Below are 15,160 nucleotides of genomic sequence, written 5' to 3'. Positions count from 1 at the left end.
ACACTTTCCTCAAACATTTGCCCGACAGTCGCGTCATAATTCACCCTTGGAACGATCTCAACATGGTAGCGGATGGAAGCATAATTTCGTCATAGTAGATAAATGCTATTTGCACTTCAAATACTACAACGACCAACTAATCTACCTTGTGTTGGCAACTTCATTCGGATATACAGAAACCAGTCCTAACTAGCTCCTGTAATTATCAAAAGTGACGTGACATCATCCAGTAGGACATATCGTGTTTATGTACGTGACCTCGGCTCCGTTTGATACCAGATATCACCAGTGGCGGCTCGTGACAATATCGGGTGGTGGGGCAAGGGCTGCAACCGACTTTTTATCAACATGACGTCACAAGGGCGTGTTCCAACGTAAACAAGTAACTTAATTGGTGGTACGGTAACACGAACTTCCCGACAACAGTGATTTTAACGTATGTGCCGCGAGAGGTCTGCCGGTGAGCTGTGACTTGAAGTGTGGTAACTGCCTAAACGGCGTACGGAACAAAGATTCGACACGGTTGATGTTCGCACTATTCCTGACTAATTATCTGCAGAAATGGAAATTACTATAACTCGAGAGATTGCGTAAGCCTAACTGGAAAGGTCATCGAGTTCGGATATATACGCAATTGTTATCTCATATAGATTGGACAAATGGACATGTCATATTGAATCCAAAACATAATAATTCTGAAGAACTACGGATAACAGCCTCGGAAATTCGGTCCCGGTACAGCATAGGAAATTTTGGCCTTGAGGCTGGAGACTGTCACACGACACATACGGCTTACGGTCTATAGCAATGGTTCCCAACCTTTATGGAATCATTGCCCCCTTTTGAAGCTCCACACCGATTATCGCCCCCCAAATATTGGGGACCGAAAAACAGCACTTCTTCAGCCCCCCGAAAAAAACGTTGGTCTTTGGCCCCATAGGGTGATAAATCAAACCCCAGACCCCCCTCAGCCAGTGGGCTATTGGTCGCTACTAGGGATGGTGTGAACGTGAGGTTCACGTTCGTGTTCTGTGTGTGAACCTCGGAAATTCAGAGGTTCGCGTTCACAACAGAACCTCGGTAGGTTCTGCACTGTGAACCTTTTTCATATATTGCAATTTTCACTTCATTATAACATCTTTGGTTCAAATTTATTGCATTTCAACTGCGGGCCACTCTATGCATGGCGCTGGCAGCAGTAACAATCAACAGTAAACGAGCATGCACCTTGGTAATCTCAAATGTTTTACTTACTTTGTTACAAAAGTTTGCTCGAAATATCCAGCTTTCCGTTTGTGAATATTTAGTGACTTTCTGCTGTGAGTTTGACCCGCAATCACACAACATCACGAGCAAAATACATAGTCAGCGAAGGATGCTTATTGAACCAATCGATAAGATTGATATCGTTTTTTGATGTAAAAATTCGAGAAGGCGTATGTGGTCAATCTTGACTTCATAACTTTACTGCATCATTAAAACCAAATCCGTGCGATTGAGGAGTTGGCTACTGCTGTATAACTTCTTAATGAGGTAATATCGGTAGCAAGTATATAAACCCATTTTACACTCTGCTCAAAATCAATGTAGCAATACTCAGACACCGAATACATTGTCCGGTCTGGCCTAGACCGTTAAGGGATAAGCGTATATTCCCTGGTAAGTCCTCGTCGAAATTGTTGGCAAAGCGACGAAAGATGTTGATTTTATGGAAGTATTATATCCTTTGATTGCCTCAGTTGATTGCCTCAGTTGATACATTTAGCGACGTTTAAAACGCCAATATGTACTTCAGAATTGTTGCATTATGTGGCTCAGGTCGTCATAAGGTATATCGTGTACATTAATTTAGGCTATAAGTTCATTGAAAGATAGGGTTGGAATTAGCAATATGACGTCACGTGACGTCATGAGGTTCACGGTCGTGTTCACACAGAACCTTTTAAAAAGGTTCGCGTTCACACGAACCTGAACCTTTCAGAGGTTCACACCATCCCTAGTCGCTACATATCAGCTATACCCTATTTCATGTACTGTTTGGTGAGTCACCGTATTTCGCCTAAACGCGCGACAAATTTATATAATTCATGTATGAATTGGTCAATATGGTCGATGTGGTATGTTGGAAAATGTAGGACCCCTAAATAATAATTGAACATCTTCGGGCGGAATCGTTGTTATATTGAATTCTTTACATGATGCTATTTCGTGACCTCCTATATCTGCTATGTCAGAAAATATGGAAATCGTCAAAACGTACCAAACTAAAAGACGCACATGATTCCATATTGGTATTTCTTTACTGGCAAATCATTTTTTCCTTGCGGAATGGCATTTGTCCTGTAGGTTTAATGTCGCCAGGACAGGAACATTTGATGTCAGCCATTGAGGCGCCTATGGACAATTAAACATATATGTATATATATATCGAAGTTTTCTGTCAGCACAAGGGCATTCCTTTTCGGCCAAGGTCTTCTCGCTGCTGATCGTTCTGGCACACTTCTCGGAGTCGCATGTTACATGGCCTCTAACTTCATATGTCTTGGTGCGTCGTGGCGCAGTAATGGCCGACGCCAAAGTCTCCCATTTCCATAAATGATGCGTATTTTGGTTGGGTGACGGGTCCCCCAACATCAAGATACATGAAAATATGAAATCGCGCGCAGCGCGTAGAATTTTTGAAAAAGTCGCAGGAATTTCTAAAAAAATACTCTATCATTCATGTTTATTCACGAAATAATTTTGGGCTTCCTTCGATTTCGGGCCTCCCACTCCCAATTGGATGGTTTGGGGTGCGGTAGTTACGGTCCCGACTCCAATATAGCCGTTTTAACGCGCCATCGCCCCCTTCGTTGTTTTCGCCCCCTTCGTCCGTTTTCGCCCCCCTATCGACCCCTTCGTTATTTTCGACCCCCTAGACCGCCAAATCGCCCCCTGGGGGCGATATCGCCCACGTTGGGAACCACTGGTCTATAGTGTCTACTGTCTATATGTCTGCTGCAAAATCGCCTTTAGAAAATATATTACCGAATAAATACGAGGATGAAAGCCAACTTGGTACACTGTTACATGAAATCATCGAGAAGTAGCCTCATGACCGTTTTCGGTATGGTACACTGTCAAAATTAATACGAACAGACCAACACCGAATTTTGCGTAAAATTTACTGAGGAATAGGCTGATCGAGCGATCTGCTGTCAGCCGCCATCGAAAACGAAACAGCTATCGCGCTTGAAAGAGGTTGTAATTGGAAGCAAATGGCCTGAAGGCCTCAATTTCACGGTGAAATTGACATTGGAAAATATAAAATAAAAGTAAATATTTGAATGCAAACCGAGGATGTTAGTAAACTGTTTCATGATATCATCATCTCATGATTCTCATCTCCTATCTCAGTATGGAACACAGTTAGCGTTAACACAGATACAGCGGCTTTTGCGTGATATCCGCAATGCGTTAGGTAGGCTAAGTGTCAGATCAGCGCACATCTCTACCATACTCGACCTTGATAACGAAATTGCTGCCCTAAGCATTGAGTGCCAACCTTGAGACTTGACACAGCGTTCGATACTAAACTCAAGACATACCATGCAAAATCTCATGACGGATCTAGGTAAGGAGCATCGTAATCAATGGAGACCAATATACCGGCTTTGCGTAAAATATGTTTGCGATAAATGACGAGTCAGCTCTCACTCGACTTAGGAAACGAAGAAATTACCAGTAACATAGTTCATTGACAAACTTGAAACTTGGTACAGCGTTCGATACTTACCGTACCAAATGACATGACCGATCTCGGTATGGAACATCGTCAAAATCAATGGATACCAATACCGGCTTTTGAGTATAAAATCTGTTTGCGATACATGACGGATCAGCACACACTCAACTTCGGAAACGGAATTACTACTCTAAACTTTAAGTAGAAACCCTGAAACTTGGGACAGTGTTAAATACCACCATCACGACATGACATACCAAGTTTCAAGAATTATCATGGTGTAAAACACCATCAAAATCGACCTATACCAGCAAAGGTCGACTAAACGCATATGACGGTAACCGAGTTCAGATATAGATACGATTGTTACATCACACCTTAAGGGCAACCAGGCTATGTTGCCCCACCTGCTCGGTAATTTTATGAATAGGAGAGAGTAAATCACTGTTTCTTTATTGTGCGCGACTTTGAGAGAATAAACAGTGAAAGCTTAGTTATGAGCGCTACCGGGGCATGCCCCGGCTAGGCATTCGCAAAGCGAAATCACGGAAGAGAATTCGATTTTCGCATAGACTTCGCTATATATGGGCAATTGGGCATTTACACGCGAAAGGACAAGAAGAATACGATTTTCGCTGTGATTTCGGTATATATAGATTGCTGTGCGTCTATAAATGGATAAGAATTGTTATTGAACAGAATTTTAGGTGGGGCAATGCCCCAGTTGCCCTATAGGACGAGCCGCCACTGGATATCACAATATCGAAAGCAGAATTTGTTATATAACGATACAATTGCGATTATTTAGTTCAATTGTTCGAGCGATGACTGTCCGAGTTTCTAATCTTTTGTTATGTCAGGCCTGCAGCACATTTAGGACCGAAATAGCACTTCGCAAGTTCGCATATGCACTGATCGTGTGTATGCGTATGTATATGTATATCACGAGTCGCTGTATTTGCCTCAAATAAACATCATGGTCTAAAATGTACTACGTCAGTTTCCTTTTCGTCAGCCCTCCCCTACATAATGTTGGTCTTGGGAGCCCATACGATGATAAACCAAACTTATGGGGGCTTCGCCACCAGATCCCATACGTTTTTGTCGCTACTTATCATCGAGCTTTGTTGTACTGCTTTCATTGCCCAACCGCGCCATGCGGCCATCCTCTCTCTACTACGTAATTAGATTTACCGGTAAAGCTGAGTGATGGGGTTTTGGAAAATGCAGCGCTTGTAAATAATAATTAATTACCGTCAGGCGGATCCGTTGGTATGATGTCTTCGTTACATGTTGTTATTTCGTGACCTCCTGTCTGCTATGTCAAAAGATATTGAAATCGCCCAAACGTACAAAACTAAAAGACGCACACGATTTCCAATTGGTATTTCTTCACTGAAAAATAATCTTTCTCTGCGCGATGGCATTTTTCTTGTGAGGCTCTCATTGCCGGTACTGGAACATTCTGCGCCAGCCATCTAGGCGTGGCCATGGTTTTCTCGTTGCCGATCGTTCTGGTACACTTCGCGCAGTCGCACATTACATGGCCTAAAACTTAATATGCCCTGGTGCGTCGTGGCGCGGTAGTGGCCGAATACGAAATGCCCATTTCAATAAATCATGCCTTTTCTGGGGGGTGTACCAAATAATCAACATATAATAATCAACATTGAATCGCGCGCAGCGCTGAATTTAAAAAAAAAAGTTGCATAAATATTCAAGAAATACTTTATAATATATGTTAATTCATTCACAAAATAATTTTGGGCCCACTTCGACGTCGCCCCCCCCCAATTGGGAGGTTTGGGGTGCGGCATTTACGGTCCTGCTGGGGTAGGGGTAAAAAGGCCCGGTGTAAAAGGGGCATGAAGCGGATGCCTAGGGGCCTTCGACCAACGTTTTTTGGGCCTGACGAAGTGCTGTTTAGGTCCTAATGGTAAGGTAAAATTGTGGCTCCGCGCCATTCCGTACCACGCAATACACCAGGGGGTCCAGTCGTTTTATTTATAGGGCCACATGAGGTTCACGAATGATTGCACGTCCACCTTTATGTTTACTTAAAATTTGTGGCCAACGCGTTCGAGCCAATCGGTGCTGCTCTGTCTTCGATACCTCTTGCATTTCCGTGAATTCATGCAATCGCCTGATGCTTGGTGAGAAGTAAGAGGATATGTCTTTCATGAAGATTTCAAGGTATGATGGCAATACCTTTACTAAATGACAAACACATCCCACAGTAAATACTGACGGAATTTCGTTCTTCAGCAAAGCTTGGAAGCAACTTTTTCGCTCCATCATTGTGGAACAATTATCACTACCAAACCCAACAATATTGGAGATAGGTATCCCCTTTTCATCCAAAGTCCGTTTAACTGCCTCGTATAATCCTGCTGAAGTTCCTGAATCAACGTCTACCGAATCTAGTAGCCTATCTGTAACATCTGATTTCACGGTGTCGAAGTAGTATTGCACGACAATGGCTAACACTTGGGACACTGATATATCTGTGCTTTCGTCAATGATCAAATATCACTCATCTCCAGTTTTTCATGAAAAGCAATTCCTTCCTGAAGAATGTATGAAGCTTTTGTTTTGCTCATCGACTTTGATATCTTACTATCACTGAAGGCATTTTTACAGACTTTCACCAAGTGATCGCACTGAGAAAATGGCACGTGCTGCTCTGCAATAAAAGCAGTAATCAGAAGTTCCGCTTTTGCCGTTTCCTCAGCCTCACTCGGTTTCCTCTTTTCCATGAATAAATCAATGCTCAGTGCAGATTTGGTTACTTTCATGCTCTGCATATGCTTGGCAGTTTTGCTATGTGCCAGTAGCATCGATTTATTGGCATTTCCTATTTTGATCCCACAGCAAACACAAAAAAAAACTGCATCCCTTCTCTTTCTCATCCTCCTTTAGCCACCCTTTCAGTTTCTCGTCGTCCAACTCTTTTTGAAAGTATGTGCATACCACTTTTCAACTTTTTTAGGACTTTGCATAACTGACTTGAGACTATCATAACGAATCCGGAACCCAAGTAATTCTTTAACACTAGAACTACCGGAACTTCGAACCACCTTGTGACGCATGCTTAATTTTCTTCGATTACATGCATTCAATAGAGTTGAAAAAAATAATCACAAATCTCAACAAATGGCATCAGAAACCAATCACAAATCTCAACAAATGGCATCAGAAACCATTGTTTATTGCTTTCACAGCTACTTGCAATATTTTAGACACTCCTTAGTGCAACGCTTATAATAACAAATCGCCGTTTTTTTGGTGCAACATATAAGTGTTGAACTGGTGCGCATTTGGTATTTGAGCACGTTCTTTACAAATTTGGAGTAGGTTCCAGATCCGCTTTAGCCACATCACCATTCTTGGTTATTGCTGACATATCACAAAGCTTATCAGATAAGATTTGCATAATTCAATCACGCAACTAATCCTCGATTTGCATATTTTTATAGTATCGGCAAGATCATTCACATTCTAAGAAAACATGCACATACCATCGACTTGTTGGTACATTCATAGAATACTGTTTTGAAACCTGGCCAATATACCCCTGGTTTTGTTTCGTTATAACATTTAACCGTCACTGGTTTCTTGTTTGTGTTGTTTCTGAAGGAAACAGTTACCTCCGGTTGGACTGAACTCAATATACATGTGTACAACTTCGATCTCTACACTGGCATTACGCCGTTACGCTTATCAACAAGATGATAGCTTTGAAAAGTGTGGCTACAGGAAGCTGCCTGTGTTCCTTCTGGTCCTGGGTAGCTTCAAGCAACTTTTGACAATAGTGTCAACTGGGACTTCTTATGCTTCTCCAAGCGTATACAGCCACATTCACGTAACATTGTTTCGAGATGGATTACATCAGACTCTGTGTTGCCAACCTCGCGGTTTTCCCGCGAATTTGGGCTTGTCGTTTTCGCGATTCGCGGTTTATTTTCAGGAGTCGCGGGTTGCTTTGTTTTTGGGCTTGTTTGATTTTTTATCAAACATGTATGGTGAGCCTGTTAACAAGATGTGTTTGCAGTTTTTGACACCAATCTTGCAACAAAATCAACAAGCTTTTTCAGTCCGAATCTGGAGATCATCTAAAAATACAGGATGATGTGTTACTATTCTTTCGCTCGTTGGTGTCAAGGTTTGTGATACCCTCGTACAATATGTTTGCTGTTCCGACTTCAAACCTACGAAATGCATGCTGGAGCGGTTTAATGAAAGCATGTATCAGGACACTGTGGATGATGGACAGGAAAATGACATCGCTTCACATGTTAGGCCTATATCTGAGTTAATTGTATTGTAAATACAATGTTTTGCATTATGAAAATTGTTGTTTGGGCTTGTCTCGGCTAAAAATTCGCTTGTTTTGGGCTAGTTTTTAGACTTTTTGGCTTGTTCTTGTAAAATAACCTGGCAACACTGATCAGACTCTTGACATTATTATGCTTGGCAAATGTATAGCTTATAGAATAGTTGTCCTGTCCTATCCTTGCCTAAATACGAGACGCCCTTGTACAAATACTTGGTAGCAGCAGCGTCTACCATCTGACATTTTACCATAATTATTTGGTGGCATTTCGACCATGTAATAAACGAAAACAATAACATCTTTATCGAATCTACACCATTTTTCTTTATCGAATCTACACCATTTTTACTCCCTGAATCTACACCATTTTTACTCCCTATGTCAATAGAAAGCTCATGACTTCCATAAATCTGTTCCTCGAGAGGGTCTGACTAAACATAATGCACTCATGCCCTCAGTCCTCATATGCATTCAATTTACAAGATCCAGCTCCATCTTCCCCGCGGGTTCATCTCGTAGACGAGTGCAAAGGCCCTTTGCCCTTGTACAACCCTAGTATATTAGTATGGACAATACAGATGTCCGGCTTGGTGGAATGGTACATTTCAAATGTCATGACATGTAACACATGCTTCAGAAATCTATAGATTCTATATCGGGTATTTTAGCATTGTTAGACGAAGAGTGGCGAGAGCTATACATTGAACTAAAAATGCATATCATTACTACAGCATACTAGATATATGTCGCTATGTAATAGCTCTTCATACATTTCAGCAGTTAATGCACGTACAATTTTGAAGGGGATTATCCGCTGAATGATATTGATAATATCGCAATTTATACTTGATTGGTTATGAGCGGATACTTTGATGCCAGTAAAATTATGTCGAAATTTACTCTTCACAGAGACAATCTATATTTACTCTTCACAGGAACCACCTATAAAGGTTTGTATGACCAGCAAAACTCAAAGATCAGGGATATATAGAACTCTGGGATGGCTGACATCTTCTGGGCCTTTACCTAAGTAGGTCCAAAAAGTTACCTGCAATCTACCTCGAAATCTCCACTTTTCTGCAAACTAGCGATACAGCTGTTTCTGGAATAATGATCCTCAAACTTTTTCAGAATAGTTAGTGAGTAAGCAAGCAAGGTAGACATTCTTCCCACATCTCAACCATCCAAGTGAAGTATGACACTGCTGTATAGCCAACCAAGTAAAGTATGACAACGCTGAACTTCAGTAAAACATGAATGTGTTCAATTTCTACATATCATATAATCTGCATCAGGCCTATGACTTATAAGTGTTTATATGGTAAAGACAGGCCATATCTCAGGGTCGTATCCTGTCCTGACGATTGTGTTGGCTTATCCATTCAAGGGAGTGGGCATCTTCAAGGCTTCAGTAAGAACAAATGTTCAACAAATGCTGTGGCCATATTCTGGCAGTCAGACATTGACAGTTCACAACATTGCACTTCTGTTGATGTATAATATTGTAGCATTAAGGTGCCGTTCATAAACAAACATATGCCTGCCTTGTTTTATCAGACATGCAACTGATGAATAGTATCTGTAATAAGAGATTGGATTCAACAGTTGTTATAACAGGTGTTATGGACACTTACAACTGCAACGACCTGGACGTGTTGTGTATGTTTTAGATTCAAATGTTTGGTTATGTTTGAAATGCGTCTTGAATCTTGCATACCGGTAGTCTACTCAGTGGCTCCAATTCTTACTAGGAATAATCCAGCAATTATCTGGAATAAGCCTGCAAATATCAGCACAACCTGCATATTCACATATTAATCTATAGCATAAGATCGTAACGGACGAAGTCCCTCCTAACGGTAGCCTTCATAGTCGACACGGCACAATGTAAATGTACACTCGTACTTGTACAATGTACAGCCTTGGATGGTGACATACCTTATATCGCACAACATAAGTAATGAAAAACATACCGCAAGGAGTAATCAAAATCCTACCGCAAGGCGTAATCAAAATCCTACTGCTGATATCAATGTTATCGTTGGAAACATTTCTACATTCTGTTATCTTCCTTCAACGATCATCAACGCAGCAAAACATGTTACATAAGATACTACAGAAGCAGAGATATTCCGAAGGCGACCAAATGATCGTATAATACCGGTATACCGGTAAATTGCTGCTCAAGGGATAGGGCCAATACCGCAAAGTTTCAGACTACCTGAACATCTCATAACCTGGTTAACCTCTAGCTTTATAAAAGAACATAAACATGGATATTATATCAGAGATGCCACTGTGATATTTTGGAAAAACCCAGATTTGGACGTTGAAAAAACCCATATCCTCTATCTCACTCAAAGTTTTATGATTTAGCTGTAAAACAGTGACTGAGAGTCATCAATGACAGTTATACGGACATAGAAGAAGTTTTAGCCCTTGATATTGAAATCCCAACGGTTCATTTCCATACTATAATATGCATGTTGCTCAGTTAAATGAGCAAATCCATCGAAATATGATGTTTTCCTCTAGACACATTGCTACCTGGCATTCGGTATGGGGGGTCAATACGTAGTGTACAATCGCTTCTCTGCCTTTATGGCTAAGATCAAGTTCCGACGACTCCTACGTTCCTACACCGAAGACGCTGCACACGCCGGACTCACGAACTCCGCAAGAAGATTTCTCGACGACCTCCGCTCCAGCAGTCGCTTGCTGCGCCTCTGCCGCCTGCCACCTAGAACCATCTCCTGCTACAACGTTGGAATCTCCGGAACGGTTAGTAATTCCGGAGCTACAACTCCAACGCCGGCCAGAGATTCCTTGTTGCCCAACTAAAGCGTAGCCGTCTACGCCGCAACAAGGAATAAGCAACGAAGAAGCCTGTCAATTCCGTTGCTTTTGCCACGGTACGGTGTGATTTGAACACGTCGTTCAACCACCGGAGTGATCTGGGATCGCTTGCCTTAACTGTTCGCCTATAACAGAAAGGCTGCCGTGTGCAACTCTGGTCGAGGCCCTACACGTCGGGATTCCTCGCCACCTCGCTGCAAAGCAACTTCAGAGCAGCGAGACGAACTGCCACGCCGTCCAAAACAACATCATGAGGAGCGGAATATCAACAACATCATTACCGCTTCGAAAGGACGGCGTAAGATCGACGGCGAATCGTTCGAATTCAAGATCTATATCAACAGACAGCCGTCGATCTGCAAAGGCGAGGAAAACCCGGGTGTTAACGCGCATTCGTAAGGTAAATTTCGTTTTTACCGTTCGCGTTAACATACGTGTAGGGTAGGGCTGTTCAAAAATAGATTTTTTTTCCTGAATCTTGAGGGTTACGTGATTAAATCGTTAGGTTGCCATAAAAAATGACGCACACCAAATTTTAATTCATTCCAACCAATAATCGCTGATTTCGTACAGTTTGAAAATTTTGAATTTACCAAGAGATGCCAAAATATTTTTTTGTCAAATTTTTCTGTCAACCCCATGAAATTGTTGCGCTGTCTAGTGTAGGGCGTAGCAGTAGCGCTGCTGGTGCGCGAGTAATCAAGTCCGGCGTGTGTAACCAATTACGTCTGGCCTGTATCCTAACGCGTTCGCTATTCCTTTCTGCACCCTTAGTTAACCTTTGTATTGTACCTGTAATTGTCCGTTACTGTCCGTTTATATTGTCGCCTTTTCTGTCCCCTCTAATAGCGAACGCCGGTGCAGGCCCCTTAGTCTTTTCTTCCTCCTATTGTCCTAATTCTTATTTCGTTACGTTTAATTGTGTTCGAATACTGATCCTAGCCATATTAATATTATTTGTAATAGGTCGCGACTCGGTCACTTTTAGGCCTTTAATTCGCATATTTTCACGGTGGCTAGTGGAAACACTAGTCCTCTCGTTGTCCCGTACCACGGTCCAGGAACGAGCGTTGTTGTCGCGTGTCCGAAACGAAATTGCGGTATGTCGTTTGCAGCATCTGTTAAATTAACGGATCATTTGACTTTTTCGCACCGCCGTGACAGGTTTGATATGAAGTGTATGAAATGTGTATTTTTTTCCGATTCGGAACATAATATGACCTGTCACTTTAAGCGGTGCAAGGGCGCGCGACAGCATAGTTGGTATGCCTGTCCACCTTGTGGAATGTGCTTTAATCTGATTTCGAAAGCGAAGGAGCAGTTTAAGTCCTGTCACCCCGAGTTTGCTATCCCCTTGGACTCGGCTTTTAAGCCAACTGGTATCCCCTCCTAAATTCTTTTGACAGTCCCAATTAAATATGACGGCAAGGATGCAACTAGGTATCCTTGCTCAGTTACTGGTTGCAACAAGCAGGGCTTCCTGTACAAGTCGCTGAAGTCTCTCCAGCGTCATCTTTTCGACAAGCACGACATCGCGAAAAACGCACTAAATTACGATGTCGTGTGCGGCAGGTGTGACCAATGGAGAATTCCTGCGCAACCAGACATGATCTCTGCCAAGAACCATTGGACCACCTGCCGCGTACAGGGAGCCGTATCTGCTTCCAGTAACTTATCCCCTTTGACGTCCACGACTGCTTCGCGGGTCGACTCGATCTCCCCTATTTCTTCGCGTTCTTTAGTCCCCTTTGCCGTTGACGCAGCAGAAAGTTCTACTACTTTCTTTCCCGGTACTATACCGGACCCTGCCTTATCCGTGGCCAACTTTTCATTTTCTTCGGACACCACTTCCATGGTGACGGTATCATCTCGGCCTTGGTCACGGATTTCGAATAAATCTAGAGGCTCTGTAAATTCTTGTAAAAATTCCAAAAATAAAGTAAAGTCCATGAGATTCTATCCCTCCTCTCGTAGTGATAGCTCCGTCTCTTCTACTACCTCCTCTGGGCCGCGCGACCCGCCAACAGTCGTGACGTCACCAAATTCTTCTGCGCCCCGAACCCCGTCCCCGATTCTTATTAGCCGATTCCCGGTCCGTAGGCCAGTCACTGGGGCCTTACCTGCCGCCCATTTCGAATAAATCTAGAGGCTCTGTAAATTCTTGTAAAAATTCCAAAAATAAAGTAAAGTCCATGAGATTCTATCCCTCCTCTCGTAGTGATAGCTCCGTCTCTTCTACTACCTCCTCTGGGCTGCGCGACCCGCCAACAGTCGTGACGTCACCAAATTCTTCTGCGCCCCGAACCCCGTCCCCGATTCTTATTAGCCGATTCCCGGTCCGTAGGCCAGTCACTGGGGCCTTACCTGCCGCCCGTGCCTGGCTTCGGACTGCCGGAGATAGTAGACAGTCCCTAGGCCGTTGTACCACAACCCCCAAAATCGTGGTTCCCCCCCCAAGGGATTTTACTCCCTCCCCACCCCAAACGTTAGTGAAGAGTCGTTTGGCCCCTGTATCTTCACTAGGCCCTATTCCACCGCTTTCGGAATTGTTTAAAACACCTTTGCCCGACAGCCCGAGCTCTACTCAAGAGCTCCTTGCCGGGTTGGACCGGGGAAGTCCCTTCCCCACCACACGCGATGATCTGAAACAGATATCGTCGGCGGGAACGAGTCCGAACACCGTAGACTCGCCTCCCGTCGGTCAGAGCGTGTCTCCCTCGCGCCCACCAGCGGACGAGACTCGCTCTGTGACGGCTGAATCAGCGGTCGGCCGCTCCGAAGTTACCGGAGCTGTCGATGGCTGTGGAAGCCCGACGAGACGGTCTCCTTCGGTAAGTGCACGTGACGAACTAAATGTCGACGTGCCTTCTCCCGAACCGAGCGCACCTCGTGCACAAGTCGATCTGCGCGAGTTGTGCTCGGAGCTTGCGGACTTGGTGTCCGGATGTCCTCACAACACCGAGGCTTTCGGGCACCTTGAACGTGAGTTGGAGCTCTGGACTGACCGTGCCTCTGATTGCAGCCGCCCTCCCGGCCGTAAACGCCCTAGGAATAGATACTCGCGCGAAGCACAACGACGTGCCAAGGTCAATCAATGGAATGGCCAGCGCGAGTGTCGACCTGGGGCAGCACAACACCTGCGGTCCGCTTTCTGGCGCAATCAAAAGGAAACGGTCAGACAGATCATCGAGGATGATTCTGGCAGTAAACGGTGCGAAATTCCTGCTGACGTCATCGAGCGGAAATTTCGTGCTGACGCCGCCGCTGAGGTTTCTGATAATGACGCTGCTTTTCCTTGCTGGATGACTCAGCACAGTTACCAGGGCAACCTGGCTTCTGCTGTTGACGACGAGTCGATTACTTCCTTGGAGGTAGCGGGAGTGCTGGTGACCTTAAACACAAGTAGTTCGCCGGGCTCCGATGGTCTCATTTTGGAAACGCTTAGTTAGTGCATTAACCTTGATATTATCTGTCAATGCTACAGGAGAACTGCATAGTGCAAAATGAGCCAGGCTGTCTATGCAGCTATTTGGCATGCACCTGTTTATGAACTCTGATTTGATAAGAACTGAACTTGATTAAATTTCCAGGTTTTCGCAAATTAAGTAAATCTAATTCTAATCTTAATTGGAAAATCTGAACATGTTATAGTTGTCTAACTCTGAATGTGATATATTACAACTAAAAGTTCTTGTCATATTTCTCAGGATTGATTAAATAGCCCAAGAGATCGTCTGTGAATATCTGAATAGATCTTTACGGGCATCCCGAAAAGACGGAAAAGCGGAAAACGAACTCTAAAACGCGGAAACATTACAAATGCTGATTCGTAAAAGACGGAAAAAGAGGAAAAGTTAATCATGCGAGTCTGATGGAAGATTGATCATCGATTACATAGCGGACTTTGATACTGACATAACATACTGGCCAAGGAGTAAGGAATCGAAAAAGCGAGAAACCGAGGGTAGCGGAAGATATTTCAAATCAGAGAAAACGTTAAATATACGAGTTTGAGGCGAATTTGGCGGAAGTAAATCAGTATATCACAAATATGATGAAGTAGAAGTAGGCGAAAATTATATGAACTTTAGGTTAACTACTTGAGCACTTAATCGTATCGCTGCAACATGTATTATTTTTTTATTGCAATTTTGTTCAATAAAACTGTGTATGCAATTACTGACCATTTCTGGTCAGGGGCCCTGATGGACCGAATGGGGTCCGTGAAGAGATAAAGGTAGATAATA

The sequence above is a fragment of the Botryllus schlosseri genome, chromosome 7, assembly GCF_051294905.1.
Source record: "Botryllus schlosseri isolate E-star chromosome 7, Bs_hap1, whole genome shotgun sequence".
In the NCBI taxonomy this organism is placed as follows: Eukaryota; Metazoa; Chordata; class Ascidiacea; order Stolidobranchia; family Styelidae; genus Botryllus; species Botryllus schlosseri.
The sequence above is the reverse complement of the archived record's forward strand: the minus strand, read 5'-3'. Positions refer to the sequence as shown.